Consider the following 19955-nt stretch of genomic DNA (forward strand, 5'->3'; position numbering starts at 1 on the left):
TCCGCAGATGGTACATAGGAGAAGAGGGCTGGGCCAGCCCACCTGATGGGAGGAAAATGGGAAGCACCCAGAGGAGATAAAAGACAACTGCCTCCACCCAAGGACCCACCCAAGGGCCAGGGTACTCTTACCTAGCTCTCGCTCAACCTCCGGTCAATTACTTCACCCCCGAAACCCCTAGAAGATGAAGAATCCTACTCAGACATCCCCCACTCCCCACCCACCCCTGCCCAGAGCTAGTCAAACAAGACAACACCCGCGAAGTTGGGACTCCAAGGACGGAACCCATGGGTAAACTGACAGGCACTCAGGCTTTCACTCAGGATGTAGAAGCTTTCTCTATTCAAAGCGTCCAGTAATGGAAGCAGTTAAGGTAGTGATCGAGGACAGATCAAGCATTCAAGCCCAGTTTGGACCATCTGTTGTAGAGTATAATTTCTGGACATTTGCATGCACTGGATGAGAATTTTGGTGTAATCTGTTGGCTGCCTCCAACTCTTTGATTCTGTGATTCATTCATTTAGCAAATGTTTATTGGTTACCCGCTAGCCCTAGCTTTGTCCCTAACTACTCATTTCCTCTCTCAAGCCAGTTTCTGCACATAAAGGGTGTTGGGCCAGTGACCCTCTAAGGGCTCTTCCAGCTCTGACAGGCTGCCTTGTTCTAAATGCAATCACAAGGAACTACAAAGCCCGCCACCTCCCCTGAGGCTCCTTTCTCCCTCTTCTTCCTGCACAGCCGATAACTTAGCAGAGTTGGGACAGAATGAACTTCTCCTGGCCTGGGATGCTGCGTGAAACAGATGGCCCTGTTGCCATGGAGACCAGGGGGCTATGTGTCCTGGGGGGCTGGGACTGGGTGGGGGCTAAGTCAAGCCCAGGTGATTTACTCCTGCAATAGCCCAGCCTGGAGTCTACAGGACTGTTAAACAGGAGTGGCTCTAGGCAATCGCTCAGCCAGACAGATCAGAAACCACTTAAGATGAAAGACCCAGAACATCTCTGCCCATGGATGCCTGCTACATCCTGGTTCCCCACCCCCACTGCACAACTTTAGGCCAGTCAGGCCCTCTCTGGCCCAGGAGATTTGACTCCATCTTCCCACGGGCAAAGCTGGAGGATCACACAGTCTGTCCTGAAGGACGGGGGATAGAGGCCGCTTGGGAAGGGACTCTCTGGGGACCGAGGGAGACTGACTTCTTGGGCTTGTTGGAAAAAAAGAGTTCTCTGCCAATCAGCCCTGTGCAACCACAGGTGGGCTGCCCCAGGAGGGAGCAAGCTCCCCACCCCTGGAAGCATTCAAATTGGGCTGAGAAGATCCTCTGTCAGAGACTCTCAGAACAACTTCCACATCAAGTAGGAGATTCTAAAGGCGGCGCTTCTAATTAAGAGATCTTGTGACAGCAGAGGCAGCGGGATGGGACGGTCTCGAGCACACACTTTGGAGTCAGACAGACCTGGGCTCAGGTCCCAACTCGGCATCTTACTTACTGTGTGACCTTGAGCGAGTTAACTTTCCCTGAACATCTATTTCCTCGCCTGCGAAATGTGAGTCATAATACCGGCTTCATGGGATTTTGGTGGGGGGGAGGATTAAAGCAAAACAAGGCATCTAAAGTGCTTAGAATAATATATTGCACATTTTAAGTACCCAATAAGTGACGGTTATCATTATTAGTCTGTAATGAGTAAACCTACGCAGAAACGGGAGCTCCGCAGCTGTCTGGATTGGACTCAGCCAAGACGCCTGGCTTCTGATCTGCCATTCACCGTGTGATCGTGGGCAGATTTCTTTCTTTTCTTTTGTTTCTTTTTTTCTTTTTTTTTTTTTTTTTGAGTATAGTTGACACACAATGTTACATTAGTGTCAAGTGTATGACGTAGTGATTCAACATCTCTATACATCACGTTCTGCTCACCACACACGTAGCTACCATCTGACCAATTTCTTAAAAGAAAAAAAAATTATCTGTGCCTCAGTTTCCTCATCTGTAAAATGAGGCTAATAAGTGCTTACCTCAAGGGATTATTCTGAGGATTGAATTTGCAATCCATGCAAAGGGTTTAGAATAGAACCTAGCACAGAACAAGTGTCCCAGAACATGTGTGCTCATGTCATTGTCCCTAGTCACCAGTCTCAGCTCTAGGTCACCAGTCTCAGCTCTAGGTCACCTTCCCAAAGACTGGTTCTTGACTGGACTTATTCAAAGATCAAAGTGGGGTTTTTTGGTTTGGGATTTTGTTTTTTTTTGTTGGGAGGGTGAGAACATTTAAATTCTCCTGTTAGTAAATTTCAGTTATACACCAGAATGTTATCAACTATAGTCACGGTGTCACACATTAGATCCTCAGGCCTTAGTGATCTTATACCTGAAAGTCTGACCCTTTTACCAACCTCTTCCTATTTCCCCCACTCCTCAGTCCCTGCCAACAACCTTACTTTTTATTTCTATGGGCTCGATTTTTTTTTTTTTTTTTTTTTTTTTTTTAGATTCCACAGAGGAGTGATAGCAAGGAGTATCTGTCTTTCTCTGTTTGGCTTATTTCACTTAGCATAATGCCCTATCTGAGGTGAGGAAATGTGTGTTGCTTAACTTGATGGAGGGAATCGGGTCACAACGTACATGCATATCATCGTCATATCACTTTAAATATCTTATAATTTTGTCAATTATACATCAATAAAGCTGGGGCAGTGGGGAAAAACAGACATAAAAAACACTGGCGAGGATGCAGAGAAAATGGAACCTCTGTACACTCTTGGTGGGAATGTAAATTGGTGCAGCCACTATGGAAAACAGGAGGAAGGCCCTCACAAAATTAAGACTACTCTATGATCTAGCCATCCTGCTTCTGGGTACAAAGCCAAAGGAAATGAAATCAGAATTTTGAAGAGATATTTGTACTCCCGTGGCCACTGCAGCATTATTGACAATAAGCCAAGACACAGAAACAACTTAAGTGTCTACTGAGGGAGAGTGGATAAGGAAGATGTGGTACACATACACAACGGAATATTCATTGGCCTTAAAAAAGAACGAGATCTTGACCTTCGCAGAGCAGGATGGCATGTGAGGACATTATCCTAAGTTAGGTAGGTCAGACAGAGAAAGACAAGTACTGAATCCTCTCACTTACATGTGGAATTTTGAAAAGCTTATCCTGTAGAAACAAGGTAGAAACACCTTGGAGCATGAGGGTTGCCAGGGGCTGGGAGGTGGGGAAATGGGGAGATGTCGGCCAACGGGCATAGACTTCCAGTTACAAGGAAAATAAGCTCTGGGGACGGAATATACAGCATGGGTACGACTGTATTAGCTGCAGAAAGAGTAGATTGTAAATGTTCTCACCATAAAAAGGAAATGGTAATTATGTGAGGGCATGGAGGTGTTTGCTAACCCTCCCATGTGATCGCTTCACCATATATACACGTATCAGACCATCACGTTATACGCCTTAAACCTACACAATATTATATGTCAGTAAAGCTGGTGGGGAGGAAACAAAGATCAAGTGAGCAAATGAGCCAGTTGTGAGGTGAACAGGAAACCCTCCACGACAAGAAGCATCTGTGAGCGCCTGCCCTGTGCTGGCTGACAGGATGAACAGCAGCCGCTCTTGGAGGGCTTATGCAGAGTTCAGGCAACCAGCACCTTCAGGAAGGAACAATCAAAGAAAGGGTTGTGATATCCCTGACGGTATAAGCAGTCAGGCTTCCTGGAAGAGGTGAGAGTTGCATGAGGCATGAAGGAGGGGTGGAAATTTGGCAAGTGTCCACAAATAGGGGTGGGGGGGAAGGGGAGGGAGCATTCTGAAAAGGGAATCAGTGAGAGCCAAGACCCAGGGTAGCAGCACATGCCCCTTCTGGAAGACCGTGAAGGACACACAAGGATAGGCCCCAGGGTTCTCTACAGGGCATTTCGGTGTGAGGTCTCAACCTATCAGCGGTAATGCTATGGGCTAGAAATGCCTGGGGGCACTGACCTGGGCCTGGGTGAGCATCCTGCAGACGTCTCCCCTTTCCAAACCAATGTCATGACTAGATCAGCCCTTGTGGTTCTCATTACGATTGCAAGATATGCTTCAGCAACAACCACCAGAAAACTTTTTAAAAAAGGAAAAAAAAAAAAAAAGGATTATTACTTATAAGACTTGGAAACTACACAGCACACCTGGGGCCACATGGTAAAGTCACAGGTGGAGAGAGGCCACCTGGACTGGGCTTCTGTTTTCACTAGGGTCAAGGTTAGAGGCTGAGCGTCTCTCAGGCTCACTCTTTATTGCTGAATTTAAAATATACAGGCGGGAATTTAAAGCACAGAGAAGAGAAAAGACAAGTGGCCCCAATTGTCACTTATCAAAATCGGCCACAATCTCTAAAACAGAAAAGCCTCAGTTGGAGGAGGTGACCCGGGGCTCTTTATCCAGCCTGTGGCCAGCTAAATATTTATTCCAGGTGGCAAGATCGCGGTCTTTGAAGTGGATGCTTTAGTAATCACAGCATAAGCCAGCCCTCGCATTACAAAAAAGAAAGAAGAAAAAATTGTGAGGGCTTCCACTACTGGCAACTTTGCCTGAAGATGGGTAGAGCAGAGAATTAGGAAACAAGTTTCAAGCATGCCAGGGAAGGCAGGTATCTGGGTCCATTTCCTCCTAGTACTTGAATGACCTTGAGTAAGTTATGGTTCTAAGCCTCAGTTTTCTTATCCTTACCAGGACACTAATACATGCCCCTAAAATGTAACACTAAGCTAACATGTATGCAGCACATGGAAGGCAATGGTACTACTCAGTGGGAACTATGGTTTGATCTGTGAATGATGAACAGTGAGGGAAGCTTTTTCCTGTTATATATTTTTTAATTCCAGTATAGTTAACAGTGTTGTATCAGTTTCAGATATAGAATATAGTGATTCATCACTTCCATACCTTACTTATTGCGCGCATCACAATAAATGTACTCTTATTCCCCTTCACCTGTTTTACTCATTCCCCCACTCACCTCCCGTCCCCATCAGTTTATCTGTAGTTGAGAGTCTGTTTCTCGGTTTGCTTCCTTTGTCCTTTGTTCATTTTGTTTCTTAAATTCCACATAAAAGTGAAATCATAGGGTATTTTTCTTTCTCTCACTTACTTAGCATTATATCCTCTAGAGCCATTTATGTTGTTGCAAATCGCAAGATTTCATTCCATTTTACAGCTGAGTCATATTCGTGTGTGCGCGCACGTGTGTTCTTATCCATTCATCTGTCAGTGGACTTTTGGGCTGCTTCCATAATTTGGTTATTGTAAATAATGCTTCAATAAATACAGGGATACAGGACACCTGGGTGGCTCAGATGATTAAGCATCTGCCTAGAGCTCAGGTCATGATCCCAGGGTCCTGGGGTCAAGTCCCACATCAGGTTCCCTGCTCAGCGGGGAGCCTGCTCCTCCCTCTGCCTCTGCCTCTCTCCCTGTGTCTCTCATGAATAAACAAACATTTTTAAAAATCTTTAAAAAAAATAAATAAACATAGGGGTGCATATATCTTTTCAAATTAATATTTTCATATTCCTTGGGTAAATACCCAGTAGTGGAATTACTGGATCATATAGTAATACTATTTTTAATTTTTTGAGGAGCCTCCATGCTGTTTTCCACAGTGGCAGCACGGGTTTGCATTCCCAGCAAACGGATGAGGGTTCCTTTTTCTCCACATCCTCACCAACACTTATTGTCTCTTGTGTATTTTGTTTTAGCCACTCTGGCAGGTGTGAGATGATATCTCATTGCGGTTTTGATTTGCGTTTCCCTGCTGATGAGTGATGCGGAGCATCTTTCCATGTATCTGTTGGCCATCTGTCTGTCTGTCTTCTTTGGAGAAGTGTCTGTTGATGTCTTCTTCCCACTTTTAATTGGATTATTTGTTTTTCTCGTGCTGAGTTGTATTGATATATTTGGATACTAACACGTTATCAGATATGTCATTTGCAAATATCTTCTCCCATTCAGTAGGTTGTTTTCTTTTTGTTGACCTTTCCCTTGGCTGAGCAGAAGCTTTTTATGTTGATGTAGTCCCATTTTCCCCAATATGTTTTAAGGAAATGAGTCATTGTGTGGTAGGAAGGATGGATTGGAGTGGGGCAAGGGGAAAGTCTAAGAACCAGATTTTGAGATAGTGGTTCATGAGTAATGTAATGCTGCTTCAAAAATTAGTGGAGAAAATACAGACGGATAGGAGGAAAAAGAAAAGGACCCAGCAGAGCAGAAATTGGCAAATAATGAAGAGCAAGGACTCACCAGCGACATCACACTTTTAAGAAAGGGAGGGGGATTAAGAGAACAGGAGAAGAAAGGACTGATGGGGAAAAGGGTGAATAGTTCCACATTGGAAACCCTGATCTTCACAAAATGCGAATGTTCTGTATTCAGTCAACAAACATATGTTGAGCCTACAGTGTGCACTAAGAATATAAATATAAACAGACATGGTTCCTGCCCCAGGGACTTTATGGTATCAGTGGGAGAAGCAAAGACATCAACAAATGCACACAATGAAGTAGAACAGATGCTTTTATCCACAGTAGCAGTCCAAGTAGACGGCAGAACAAAAAGGTGATTGATTTCATCAGACTTCAAGGAGGAAGTTACTCAAGGACTGTGTAAATGTTCTCCAGGAAGACTTTGGGGGAAAAACATACTCCATATGGAGGCAAAGCCTGAGGAAAATACCAGTGAGTGAAACATGACATGTTCTAGACTAGAAGTCACTCTGATACTTGGGACTGTCAGATCCAGAGCTAAAGATGCAGATGCCCACAGACACCGTGGCACAGAGAGCTGCGTGGGCCATAAAAGGGAAAGAGGGAAGCATCAAGAAGAATGTTATGTTGGGGGTATTGAAACCCTAATGGGAGTTCAGGATATGGGTTTCCTGTCAGAGGAGCATTCAAACAGGAAGAATTAAGGACAATTCTTCCTTTAAGGTCAGAAGGAAGGAAGAAAGAGAAGATAAAATCATGTTGAAGTAAAGAGTGGTGAACTGACTTGCCTAGGAGGTCCACCCTTGACTTTCCCAGAAAATCAGAGCCAAGAGCATTCGTTTATTTTTTTTTAAAGATTTTATTTATTTATCTGACCGACAGAGATCACAAGTAGGCAGAGAGGCAGGAAGAGAGAGGAAGGGAAGCAGGCCCCCTGCCGAGAAGAGAGCCTGATGTGGGGCTCGATGTGGGGCTCGATCCCAGGACCCCAGGATCATGACCTGAGCTGAAGGCAGAGGCTTTAACTGACTGAGCCATCCAGGCACCCCAAGAGCATTAGTTTAAACCAAAAAGGGAATGGGGGAGGGTCCGTAGGTTGAAGAAGGGTAAAAAAGAGCACAATTACTAATATCAGAGACTTAAGGGGGACTGAAAGAGGGACTATTACTACATTTTCCGCAGACATTAGAAGGGCAATAAGAACATTATGAACAACTTTAGACAAACTGGACACATTCCTTGAAAAATACAGGTTACTAAAACTGACACAAGATAAAATAGAAAAATTTAAATAGCCTTTTATCTACTAAATAAAGTTAATTTGTTATCAAAAAACTTCCCACAAGCAAAACTCCATAACTGGAGGTTTTCACTATGAATTTGATCAAACATTTAAGAAAGAAATAATATTAATCCCATACAAACTCAGAAAAATAGAGGAACATGAACATTCCCAACTTGATTCATGGTGCTAGAATAACCCTGATACTAAAACCAGACAAAAACATTACAAAAGAAAAAAAAAGAAAGAAAGACAAATCAATATCCCTCATGAACATAGATCCTTAACAGATTATTAGCAAATAAAACCAGGAATACACAGAAAGATACATCACAAGCAAGTAGGTTTATCCTAGGAATGCAAGATTGAACACTCAAACTCATTAATGGGATTCACTACATTAACAGCATAAAGAAGAAAAACCATGACTGTTTTTATAAAATCTAATACCTGTTCATCTTTTTTTTTAAATCAGAGAAAATTAGGAGAAGGAATTTCTTCAACCTGATAAAGTACATCTATGAAAAACTATAGCTAACACTATATTTAGTATAGTTAATATACATTCTCCCTAAGATTAAGAACAAAGCAAAGATGTCGGGGCACCTGGGTGGCTCAGTGGGTTAAAGCCTCTGCCTTCGGCTCAGGTCATGATCCCAGATTCCTGGGATTGAGCCCCGCATCGGGCTCTCTGCTCCTCGGGGAGCCTGCTTCCTCCTCTCTCTCTCTGCCTGCCTCTCTGACTACTTGTGATTCTGTCTGTCTAATAAACAAATAAAATCATAAAAAAAAATAAGAACAAAGCAAAGATGTGCACTCTCACTACATTCATTTAATGTTTCATTGGAGGTTTTGGCCAAGGCAATAAAGCAAGATAAAGAAATAAAAGGCACAGAGATCAGAAAGGAAGAACTAAAATTTTATGCACAAGTGATATGATTTCTTTTTCTGTAGAAAATCCCAAGTAACCAACAAAATAGCAACTAGGTGGAATAAATGAATTTCGCAAAGTCACAAGGTAAGGGCACCTGGGTGGCTCAGTAGGTTAAGCGGCTGCCTTCAGCTCTGGTCATGATCCCGGGGTCCTGGGATCAAGCCCCCTTCAGGCTCCCTGTTCAGCAGGGAGTCTGCTTCTGCTTCTTCCCCTGCTTGTATTCTCTCTCTAGCTCTCTCTCTCTCTCAAATAAATAAATAAAATCTTAAAAAAGAAACACATGATAAAAGAGCAATACTCACAAATCAATTATATTCCCACACACTAGCCACAAACCATTGGACGAAGACATTTTTTTTTAATTTCATTAACAATACAGCAAAAAAAATTTTTTTAAATACTTAAAAATAGATTTAACAAAAGATGTACCAGAACTATACACTGAAAACTGCTTAAAAAATACTGAGATACATTTAGGAAGCCTTAAATAAATGTTTCTGTCTTCTGGGAAGACTCAATACTGTTCAAACATCAATTCTCTCCAATTTGATCTACATGTGCAAACACAATCCTAATCCCATTTTCCAGCAGGCTTTATTTGTAATAGTTGATAGACTTATTCTAAAATTTATATGGAAATGCAAAGGACCTAGACTCTCCAAGGCAATCTTGATAAAGAAAAACAAAGTCAGAGGACTGAACACTGCCTAACTCCAAGCCTTGTTATAAAGCTGGTAAACTGTCTTGGAGACAGGATGGTAGTGTAAAGAAATATGTATAATTCAATAGAACACAACAGAGAGTCCAGAAATAGACTGACATGTATATGACCATTTGATTTTCAATGAGGAGCCAAAATGATTCTATGGATAAAGCAGTCTTTTCAACAGGTGTGGTTGGCACAATTGGCTAATAATACGGAGAAACATGAACTCTGATCACCTACCTCACAAAATACGCAAAATTTAATTTGAGGTGAATGACAGATTTAAAGGTAAAGGGTAAAACTATAAAGCTTCTAGAATAAAGCACAGGAGAGTATTTTCATGACCTACAGATGGGCAAAGGTTTTTTAGGCAGGAAGCAAAAAAAATAATTATTATATAAATTATTTTATATAATTTTAATATATATTTTTATATATGTTATATATATTTATATATAATTATTTTATATAATATTATATAAATTATTATATAAATAATCACATTTATATTTTTTAAAAATTAAAAATTTCTGCTCATCAAAAACCTCATTAAGAAAATGATAGTGTGCAGCGGCTGCACACAGAGGCCTCCTCAGTGGTGTGTGCAGCCTGTTGCTGCATAGGGGTTGTCCTAAGGGACCTTGGAGACCACACTTTCCAGTGAACATGTCTGATCTCACACTGTCTCCCAGTCTAGGCTCCAGTCAGGTACTTGGGGTGTCTTTGGAAAACCCCAGGGCACAGTGACCATGGTCCACACTTGCCAAGTCATCATGTCCTTCCACGCCAAGCTGCTGAACAAGAAACATGTGGCTGAAGCCCTTCACAGAGCCAAGTTCAAGTTCCCCGGTGGCCAGGTGACCCCACATCTCCAAAGAGTGGGGATTTACCAAGCTTGATATGGATGAATTTGGAGATAACGGCAGCTGAAAAGCAATTTATCCTAGTTGGCTGTGAGGTTAAATACATTCCTAATTGTGGCTCCCCTTGGACAAATGGACAAATGGTGAGTCGTGCACTCCTGACAGCTTCTGCATCGTGCCCTCCTTAACTCACGCCCCACCAACAAAGCCTACTTCCTATCCAAGAAAGAAAATGGATAATAAGTCACAGACTAGGGGGAAATATTTGCAAAACATGTCCATTAAAGAAATTATATCAAGTATATATAAAGAACAAAAACACAATAAAAACACAAACAACCTGATAAAGAGAAGGGCAAAATATTTGAACAGACATTTCAAAATAAGGTGGCTGTACTAAAGGTATCCTGCCCTATGGCCCAGCATTTCCACTCTGAGGCATTTACCCAAAAGAAAAGAAAATATACATCTATAAAAATACTTTTACAAGAAAATTCACAGTAGCCCCTAACTGGAAACAACCCCACACAATGGGGGAAAATGGAAAAACAAATTGGTACCACTACTCAGTGATACAAAAGGAACAAAGTGGCAACAGGAAAATGGGTGAATTCCCAAAACATGAAGAGTACATACTATTTGTTCCATTTACATGAAATCCTAGAAAGGTTTTTTTTTTTTAAATGAAAACTGATTGCTGCTGCAAGATAAGATCCATGATTGACTGGAAGGGGCATGAGGAGACTTTCTATGTGATAGAAATGTTCCATATCTTGGTAGGGATTTGGGTTACACATGTGTAAGCAATTATCAAATCTTCTGGAAGAAAATACTTATAATCTGCATTTTTTAACCATTTCACTGATACAAACTTAACACCCCCTCACACACACACACACACACACACACACACACAAAACCACTAGCAAACACTGAATTCTGCTTCATGATATACATGATGAACTGTTTGGAGTAACGTATACTGATGGTCTGTGTCTTACTTTACAGTACACCAAAAATAAGATGATTGAGGGGTAGATGTATGGATAGGAGATAGAGCAAAATGTTCACATTTGTAGACTCTACATGCTGAGTACTCAATGGCGAGTACTCAAGAGTTCTTTTCATGTTTAAAATTTCATAATAAACATTTGGGGGAAAGGGGAGTCCAAAGAGGGGATGCAAAGCTGGTCATGAATGGAAAAAACTCAGAATAGCCTTGGGATGAGAGCAGGAAGGAGTGGTCAGGGTTTTGTGGGTGAAATAAGGGTTCAGCTAGACTTCTACAGCCCTTGTGCGTCAGAAAGTCAGCATGAATCCCAGCAGTTCTGTCAACAGTCATACCCAGCCGGCCTGATCACACCTATCAAATAGGACATCTGAAGGACAGCATGGTGCCATCCACATTTTTCATCTCCCAGTGAGTGTCCTCCCTCTAGGACTGAAGGTTCCCCAGGGCAGGGACTAGGTCTCCCCCATCAGACTGAGTGCTTACTTTAAATAGGACCTCGGTCTTCCCCCATCACACCAGGAGCTTCCTTAGGCTAGAAGTTGTCTTTTCCATGAGCTTGGGAATGCTTTTAGCATGGGGACTAACTCCACCACTGGAAGACCTCTCTGGATGTACCTGCCATTTGATAGGGGATTTTCAGAGGCCTGCCCGTGGTTTCTTGTGTTCCCCCTCATGATTCCCACTTGGGCTGTGCAGGCTGCATGCACACAGCAGAGCGTGAAGAAGGAGTGATTGACAGTATCCAAGCAGGAACGCTCTAACTTCAATCATCCCAGAAGCCGACACTCACTTACATTTAGCCAGGGAACAGCAACATTAATTCAGGGTACTGATTGAGACTCTACACGCCCTGAAGTGAAGAAATTCTAACTTGAGGTTCCCCCAGCAACTGTAGCTGAGCAACGTCACCCCCAGGCATTGGCAGCCGGTCACAGAGCTCAACAGCTTATTGGGCAGTTGGAAGCACGTCCGCCCTCACACACCTGGGCTCACAGGAGTTGGTGTGGGGGGTGCCCAGATATCCAGAGAAAGGAGGATGGTGTAGAGGCCCCAGGAAGAAGAACAGACAGGAAAAGAAAGAGGGGGAAGAGCCAAAGTGTTTTCTCTGTTTCTCTTCTTTAGAGGACTCCATGAGACAACTAGTATATCTTCCCCTTAACTCATTCTCTCTCCCTCTCTTCCTGCGCACCCCACCCCCGCCACTGTCTCATGAATATACAGATGTGCAGCTTAAAGTATGACTCATGCTCTCAAGGGTAAGTTCCCTAGCAACTGATGACACATTTCCAAGGGGTTCCATGATTGGACAACAGACACCTAGCTGAGAAATGGAACAAACTTGGTTATTGTGTGGGATACAGGATCTATTCATCTCCCATCCTTCAAGCCTGTTTCTCCCAGAGCCTTCCCCAACCTTAGACCCCTATAAGTTTGATTAACTTCCAGATTTTCTTTGGGACTCAGTTTCTAATGTGATAATACAGCTTGTTTTTATTATTCTGGGTGAGATGGAGAGAGGGCCATTAAGCTAGGCCATGAGAACTAATTTTCCATTTTTATGTCAGAGTTTTTCAGTGTCATCCTGCGTTGCTTCCAGCCATAGGAGACTAAATAACCTAAGAGGTCTTTTCTACAAAATAACTAGCTCCTGCCAAAACAGACTTAAGTGCATTTCTAGGGTCAACATAAGTAAGAGAAATATGTAATAGTCCCATCCATCCCCCCAAAATTACTGAAACTAGGGCAAGGAGTAATAAGAAGCAAAGTAACTCAAAAGACAGGCGTTAGAGCAAGACAAGGATACTTACTTTTACCACTGCTATTTAAACTACTAGAGCAATTAGACAAGAAAAATAAATAAAAAGCATCCATGTTGGAAAGCATGAAGTAAAACTACTTAAGTTTATAGATGACACGATCCCATATGTATAAAATCCCAAATAACTCACAAGGAAGTTGTTAGAGCTAGCAATTTAGCAAAGTTGTACGGTGTAAGATCATTTGTGTTTCTATGTACCGGCAATATAGACAAGGAAGTTAAGAGAACAAAAAAATGTATAATTGCATCTAAGAAAATAGAATATTTAGGAATAGACTTAACCAAGGAGATAAAAGACTCCTACATTGAAAAGCACAAAAGTGGTCAAAAGAAATTAAAGGAGACCTAACTAAATGGAAACTTAAGGGAGCAAAATTTGCCATCCCAAAAGGTATCTCTTTGGCATGTGGATTATTTTAGGTTGATTATTTTTAAGAAATAGGAGACTCAAGAAGTTTTTCTTTATTGCCTCCCCTTTAGCTGCCTAAAAGAAATTTAGCCAGAGAACCTGTTCCAGGAAGGAAGCTATCACCACAGACAACTACAGTATAATGTGAACTAGGTGTGGTAGACAGGAAGGAACCCAACAAAGTCATGTTAAAATTCCTCTGTGTCCCACTGTTTCTGCACGATCCAGCAAATATTTGTTTACCAAATATTTACTCCTTTTCATGCTCCTGTGAATTGTCTTCCTTCTCTTCCAGACCCAAACCCCCTTCTCCTTAACTCTAGATGGCATACAAGCCCCAATTGCCCGACTGCCTGGAGGCCTCGTATTCTTATGGAGCTCCTATAGGTGCATGATTAAACCTGATTTTCTCCTGTAGTCTATTCATATCAATTTAATTCTTAGACCAGCCAAAAGAACCTCAAAAGTAGAGGAAAATTTTCCCTCCCCAACAAAACACATCACATATTCATAGGTAAGAAGACCATATTGTTAAGATGCCTATACTAACTGAAGTGATCCACAGTTTCAATGCAATCTTTATCAAAATTCCAATAGCCTTTTTTTCCCCTGAAATATAGAAGCCAATCTTTAAATTCAGGTGGAGATGTAAGGGGACCCTGAACAGCCAAAACAATCTTGATAAATAATAACAAAGTCAGAGGACTCACAATTCCTCAATATCAAAACTCACTACAAAGCCATAATAAGCAAGAATATGGTAACTGGCATCAAAAGGAATTATCAAAAAATTGAAAAGACAGCCCAAAGAATGAGAGAAATTACTTGCAAATCATTTGACCTCAGATATTGGAATTATCCCACTAGAGTGTAAGCTGCATGAAAGCAGGTATTTTTATATATTTTCCTTACTGCTGAATCCCCAACTTCTCCAACAGAAACTGGCACATAGTAGGCACTAAATAAATACTTGATGGACAGTCAGACAGAAAAATAAAATGAATATGAATAAATGTTTAAAGGAAACTTGCATATTAAGGCCTTTTAAGACAATTACCGAAGGTCACACAACTAAAAAGTAGCAGAATCCAGGACTCAGTCCAGGAGTGTCTGACACCAACACTGGGTCCTTGACCTCTATGTTATTATTCTGCTTCCCCAGCAACCCAAGGTAAACCAAGGTTTGTTTTTTTAAAGGGAGACAGGAGAGTGGAAGTTTTCAGACCATGTCCAACTTGAGTTGTTTCTTAGTTAGGATTCCATCTGGACTCCCTCTCAACACCTACTTGCCTTTCGAAGAAAACATTTCCCAGGAAATAGGCACCCCATGTCTTTCCATATATGTGAATAGAGTGGGAGGAAGGGAGAGTTGTTGAGGGTTTTTTCTTTATTTCTTTCTTTTCTCCTTTTTTTTGTTTTTTGTTTTTGGAAACTGTCCGGGGGATGTGGTGCTGCTACTGGTGGTGGCAACTGCCACAATCAGAGCTGTTTCGAAGCAAAGAACTAATTTACTGCATGAATGACTTTAGCTCAAAAGAAGAAATAAGGATGATCAGGCGTCCTAAGGGAGCAGAATAATAGGGTAATTTATACGGGGAGATGAGGGAGATGGGAGAAACATGCAGGGTAATTCTTCTGTATAATCTTTATTTTATATTTTTGCCCTTTTTCCCTTTGCCTCTCTGGGAAAAAAGCCTCAGCTCAGAGATGCTTCCTGGTCATCCCCAGGGTTGATAGCTGAAAAAAAATGAAAGGGCAAGGGAGAGGAGGCTTCTCAGACTGAGGAAGAGAAGGTCGAGAGGTGGTTTCACGGCTGTTCTCTAAAGCCAGCTTCTACTGGAAGGATGGTCTGTGGGAGGCTCCCGTTAAGCCTTGTGGTTGGTGAGGGATTACAAAGGACAGCTTCAGATGTCTGCGCTCTGTGTACAAAGGACCTGCTATCCATATCACCAGCTTGGGCTGGCCACAAGCTAAGAGCTCACTATTACCCCTGTTATAGTCTGAATGTCTGTGTCCACCCTAAATTCATATGTTGAAATCCTAGCCTTGAGTGTGATGGTATTAGGAAATGGGGGCCTTTGGGATGTAATTAAGTCATGTAGGTAGAATGCTCATGAATGAGATTAGTTCTCCTACAAAGGAGTTGGCAGAGATCTCTCTCACATTCTCTCTACTATGTGAGCACATAAGAAGTAGGTAGTCTACAACCCACAAGGGGGCTTTTACCAGAACCCAACCATACTGGCAATTTGATGTCAGACATCCAGACTCCAAAATGGCGAGAAATAAGTTTTTGTTGTTTATGTAATCCTGATCTATGGTAATTTATTGTAGCACCCAAAATTGACCGAGACCACCTCAGATTCTTTTTTTCCCAACACAGAGAAGACAAGAGCTGGAAGGACCCTTGGACAGCATTTAGTCCAAGACACACATAATCCACATCAAAAAAAACCACCAAGGCTTGGGTTCCAGGACTTACGTCAGTGCATACTAGTTAGCCTTGGGCTTCCTCGTGGGGAAAGTGAAGACTGTCATCTTCGCTGGCATCTGTGAGGATCAAATGAGATGGTGCCTGACAAAGCACTTTGTAAACTACACAGTACCACATGAATGTGAGGTATTGTTGTTATCTGTCAATGAATGAAGCTCAGTCCCAGAGGGGTTAAGCAACTCATCCAAAGTCACACTGCACGTAAATGCAGAACAAGGGCTTGAACACATGTGGCCTCCAGAGACAATGTGGTATAGCAGTTAACGGTATAGACTTTGGAGCAGGCTGCCTGGTCTGCCATTTGCCACTTAGAGTAAGGTGGTTAACGTCCCTGTATTTCGATTTTCCCATTTGTCAAGTGGGGATAATAATAGGACTGATCTGATAGAGTTGGGTGACTGTATGAGTTAATACATGTGAAGAACTTAGAACAATGCCCACAAATGGCATCTAGTAAGTGCCAGCTATCACGACCATTCAGGGGATATGGGCTAAACCCAGGAGATTTTAAATTATGTGGGGATTCCCCTTTTGGAAGCTTTCCAAGTCCAAGAATGAAGAAGTGAGAGTCATGTTCAGCAATAGGTATTCAGGTTAGGCTGAGGTAGAGCTTCTGGTCTAGTAGAACAACAAGGTCCTTCCTTGGTGTCAGGTGACCTGAGTTCTGGTCCCAGCTTTCCACCTGAGGCAATCTTTCTGAGGCTCTAGCATCTTGTCTGTAAAATGAAACTGACAGTTCTTTCCCAACTTATCCATACTATAGGGCTCTGCTTACACCCAAGTGGAAAGATTCATCAACTACAAAGTTCTGCAGCCATATTAAGATTATTCCTGGCAGTATAGATCACTGAAATAACTGTTGCAGGAGAGAGGAGGGAAGGGTATTACTTTTCCCACCTCTGAAAAAATGCAAACAAGAGCCAGCTTACAGAATATTGGGCTGCCATCTGACAGGGGAAGGATGCTCAGGGTCCTCTGTGGCATAAGCCTGGTCAGGGTCCTCCCCAGAATACACACAAGGGAGGCGGAAGAGGGTAAGTCAGCTACCTGTCCCACACCAGCCTCCACATCCTACAACATTCACAGATGTGAAACCAAGCTAATTATATATCTCTACGTCTTTCAAAGTCCCATATCTCACGCCACCCCTCCTTCAGAAAGACTGCCTAGAGTCCCCCAGCAAGTGATCCTCACCCCTTTCCACAGGATTGTTCTGTTGCTTATATAAATGGCTAAATTTCAATTAACTGGGCATGGAAGGAAGCCACAGATAGAGCTGAGTTACAAATAAAACTGTAGTCAATCCTCCAGGATATGTTATCTGTGGGTAAGGGAACACTGGACCCAGAGGTACTCACTTCTCAGAAGGGGCTTGGAAGTTGGGGGCAGGGGTAATGAATGCAATAGCAGAAAGGAGTTAACCTTGGGATCAGAAAGCTTGGAGTAGGGATGGAGAAGATGAGGTGGGCTCTTCCGGTTGGGACATAGGTAGGGGCTTGGATATGACCCTCCAACAAGGAATCACAGACATTCTCCCTTCACAAAAGAGGTCTTAATATGCACTACTCACATCTTCTAGGTCCCTTTGTGGGAGTTAAGCACATCCCAGTTCTTAAAATATTTTAGCCACAGGTAATGTATTAGTTAGCCCCCAGATAATGACATGGCAATAGTCTTACTGTTATACATCCCCTATTACATAGTCTTATTGTTATACATAGTCTTATTGTTATACATCCCCTATTACATTATCACTTATTTGTTACTTTTACAACTCCCCCACCCATCAGATTGGGAATGCTTTGAGGGAAGGGATTGTGTCTAATTCACTTTACACCCCTGTGTCCAAAGCCTGGCATACCATAGGTGCTCATCAAATTTTGTTGAAAGCATGTTCGTTGAATTTAGAGATTAGAATGTATCACTCGTTGTAAGAGACATTTCTGGATAATGGTCAACTGTACCTCTAAGCTTTTTCTAGAACTCAGGGAGGGGAAAAAAAACCCTACTCTAAAAAACCACCTTTGTTTTGTGACCCTGACAGATCAGGAGAGGTCACAGAAACCCTTATCAGATGGGAAGAGAGGAGCCTAAGCTCAAAAACCAGCCCCAGAGCTGAGTTCTCAGTGTTGACAGTGGCCATGACTCGCTGAATAAAAATTGGGTTGGTGGGGGGAGAAAAACCCAAGGAATACTTCAAAACATTCTATTTCCATGTGGCAAGCTGGAACCTGGGCAATTGGAAGAGCCTAGGCTGGCATTGTCCTTGGAGTTAGCAGAGAGAGAGGTACTCTACTGATGAGGCTGGAGCCAGGAAAAACAGAAGGACTAGGAGGGAAAATAACCTGCCACCAAAAAGCTCCAGTCTTATGGACCAGTATCACATTTGATGATAGCTCACAAAGCACAACAGGACTTTCATTATTCATGGTGTTTCAAGACAAAAGCTCTTTCTGCTTCTGCTCTATGCTGAACCATTTTTAAATTACCTAGAGTTGGAAACCAGTTTGAGAGCTCCAGGTTGGCAATCTGCACCCACCTTAAGAAGGGCCAAGACCCCAAAGCTGATCCAAATCCATCATAAAGTCTTAGCAAGTGAAGCCAGTATTACTGAAGATTTCATCAGAAGATGAAAGATAGGGTTACACTGCATACCACAGAGCAAAACTTAATGAAAATGTTGATTAGAAAAACAACAACAAGCAAACAACATCCTGCTTCCTACATCCCAATGTCAGCATTACCCATCTGACCTGAACACTGGGCCCATGCTTCTTGGAGGCTGGCTACAGTTTTATATACACTGACCTAACCCATCCCAGACCGCCATCCATTCAACAATAAGCAGCCACAAGAACTCCATAAAGGGGCAGTTATTGCCACAAACAGAAACACGAGAGTTGCTCTCTGTTACCTGTACATAAGTGTTTCTACTTAATGTGTAAAATCACCTATTCGATGATCGAATGAGCTCCATATTTATGGTTGTGGCTGTTACATTGCTATAGCCTGTGGTTTTATGGCCCTAATTTTATAATAAACTGTAGTTTTAATTTTTCGCCTTCCTCCTTGCAGCCAGAGTCTCCTGGATGTGGGGGAAGGGAGAGGGTTCCTGTCCAATCGCTCTAGGCCACCTGTCACAGCAAAAAATCCTCACTAGAGCCAAACCGACCCACCTGCTCCTTCATCAAAGGAGAAGGTCACCTACCCTGTGGGGAGGAGGCCTGAGCAGCCCAGATGCCCTCCGTGTCGGAGGCCTGAGCTTTGAAAAGTAGCAAGTTCATCCTGTAAGTGTGCCAGGACAGTGCCAGCTGTTCACAGCCCCCAGGAGATGCCGAAGCTAGGGCAAAGGGAAGGCAGGAGTCAGGAAAAGGAGGCCTGCCAGTACCTGACCCTAGCCATAGGCACAGCATTGTTAAAAATAGAGAAAGGGGGAGGGCAGATAACAAGCTTCTGTCTCTGTCCGTGGTGCTGACTCATGCTAATAAACTTTATCCTGATTGTTTTCTAAACCCAGGATTCTGGTGACTCTCATCCTGCTTCCTTTGCTTTTACTTCCTTTCTTGATGACATTTTATCAATTTTTACACTGATGCAGAATAAACAGAATCCTGATTTGTGTTTCACAACTGATGCAATTGGTTTCTAGTAATGTTGACAAATCCATCACATTTCCAACATTTACAGGAAAGTGTTTTCCTTTGGGCATTCGAGGGGGCTCTTCTCCCTTAAAGCAGTTACTACTCACAAATTCCCTGTACACAATGTAGAGGTGAGAAGTAGAGAAAGAGCGGCATCAGCAGGAGCTATTGGGTGAGTAGTGTGTCCCAGCAGGATGTCTCCCCACCTGCAGATTTAGTATTCTAGGGAGCCACCAAATGACCCTTGTGGAGCAGAGTGGGCTGTTTGAACATTTCCAATCTTGCAAAGCCACTTAGTGTGACAAAAACTCTCCCAAGAGGCATATTTGAGATCTGGAGGGCAAGGATAAAGAGAGAGAAGCCCCGCCCAGCTTCACTCTTCAGAGAAGGGAGAAGGATGGACTGACTCTGAGAAGAAATCTGGTATTTTGCCTGCCACGACCAAGACAGGGGTGCAGGTAGAAAGAGATGGGAAATGTGAAAGGACTCACTAAGAGATTCTTGTAGACCCATTCTGTTCTTACACCTAGTCAGCCATTCATTTTGCAGTG

The 19955-nt window shown here is 42.6% G+C and overlaps 1 long non-coding RNA gene and 1 pseudogene across 1 annotated transcript in view; one reads left to right on the top strand and one right to left on the bottom strand.

The window, feature by feature from the left end:
• LOC116858471 overlaps positions 1-11924 on the bottom strand; it is a 29496-nt gene extending 17572 nt beyond the window's left edge. Inside the window, exons 1-2 of the long non-coding RNA XR_004380921.1 lie at positions 11836-11924; positions 3984-4103 (exon numbers count right to left, since the gene is read on the bottom strand). This is a non-coding gene — a long non-coding RNA (uncharacterized LOC116858471). The remainder of the gene's footprint in view (positions 1-3983; positions 4104-11835) is intronic.
• On the top strand, positions 9697-9819 carry LOC116858515 (annotated as a pseudogene).
• Positions 11925-19955: the final 8031 nt, after the last annotated feature.

Source organism: Lontra canadensis, unplaced genomic scaffold, assembly GCF_010015895.1.
Source record: "Lontra canadensis isolate GAN:19392208 unplaced genomic scaffold, GSC_riverotter_1.0 scaffold137, whole genome shotgun sequence".
Classification (NCBI taxonomy): Eukaryota; Metazoa; Chordata; class Mammalia; order Carnivora; family Mustelidae; genus Lontra; species Lontra canadensis.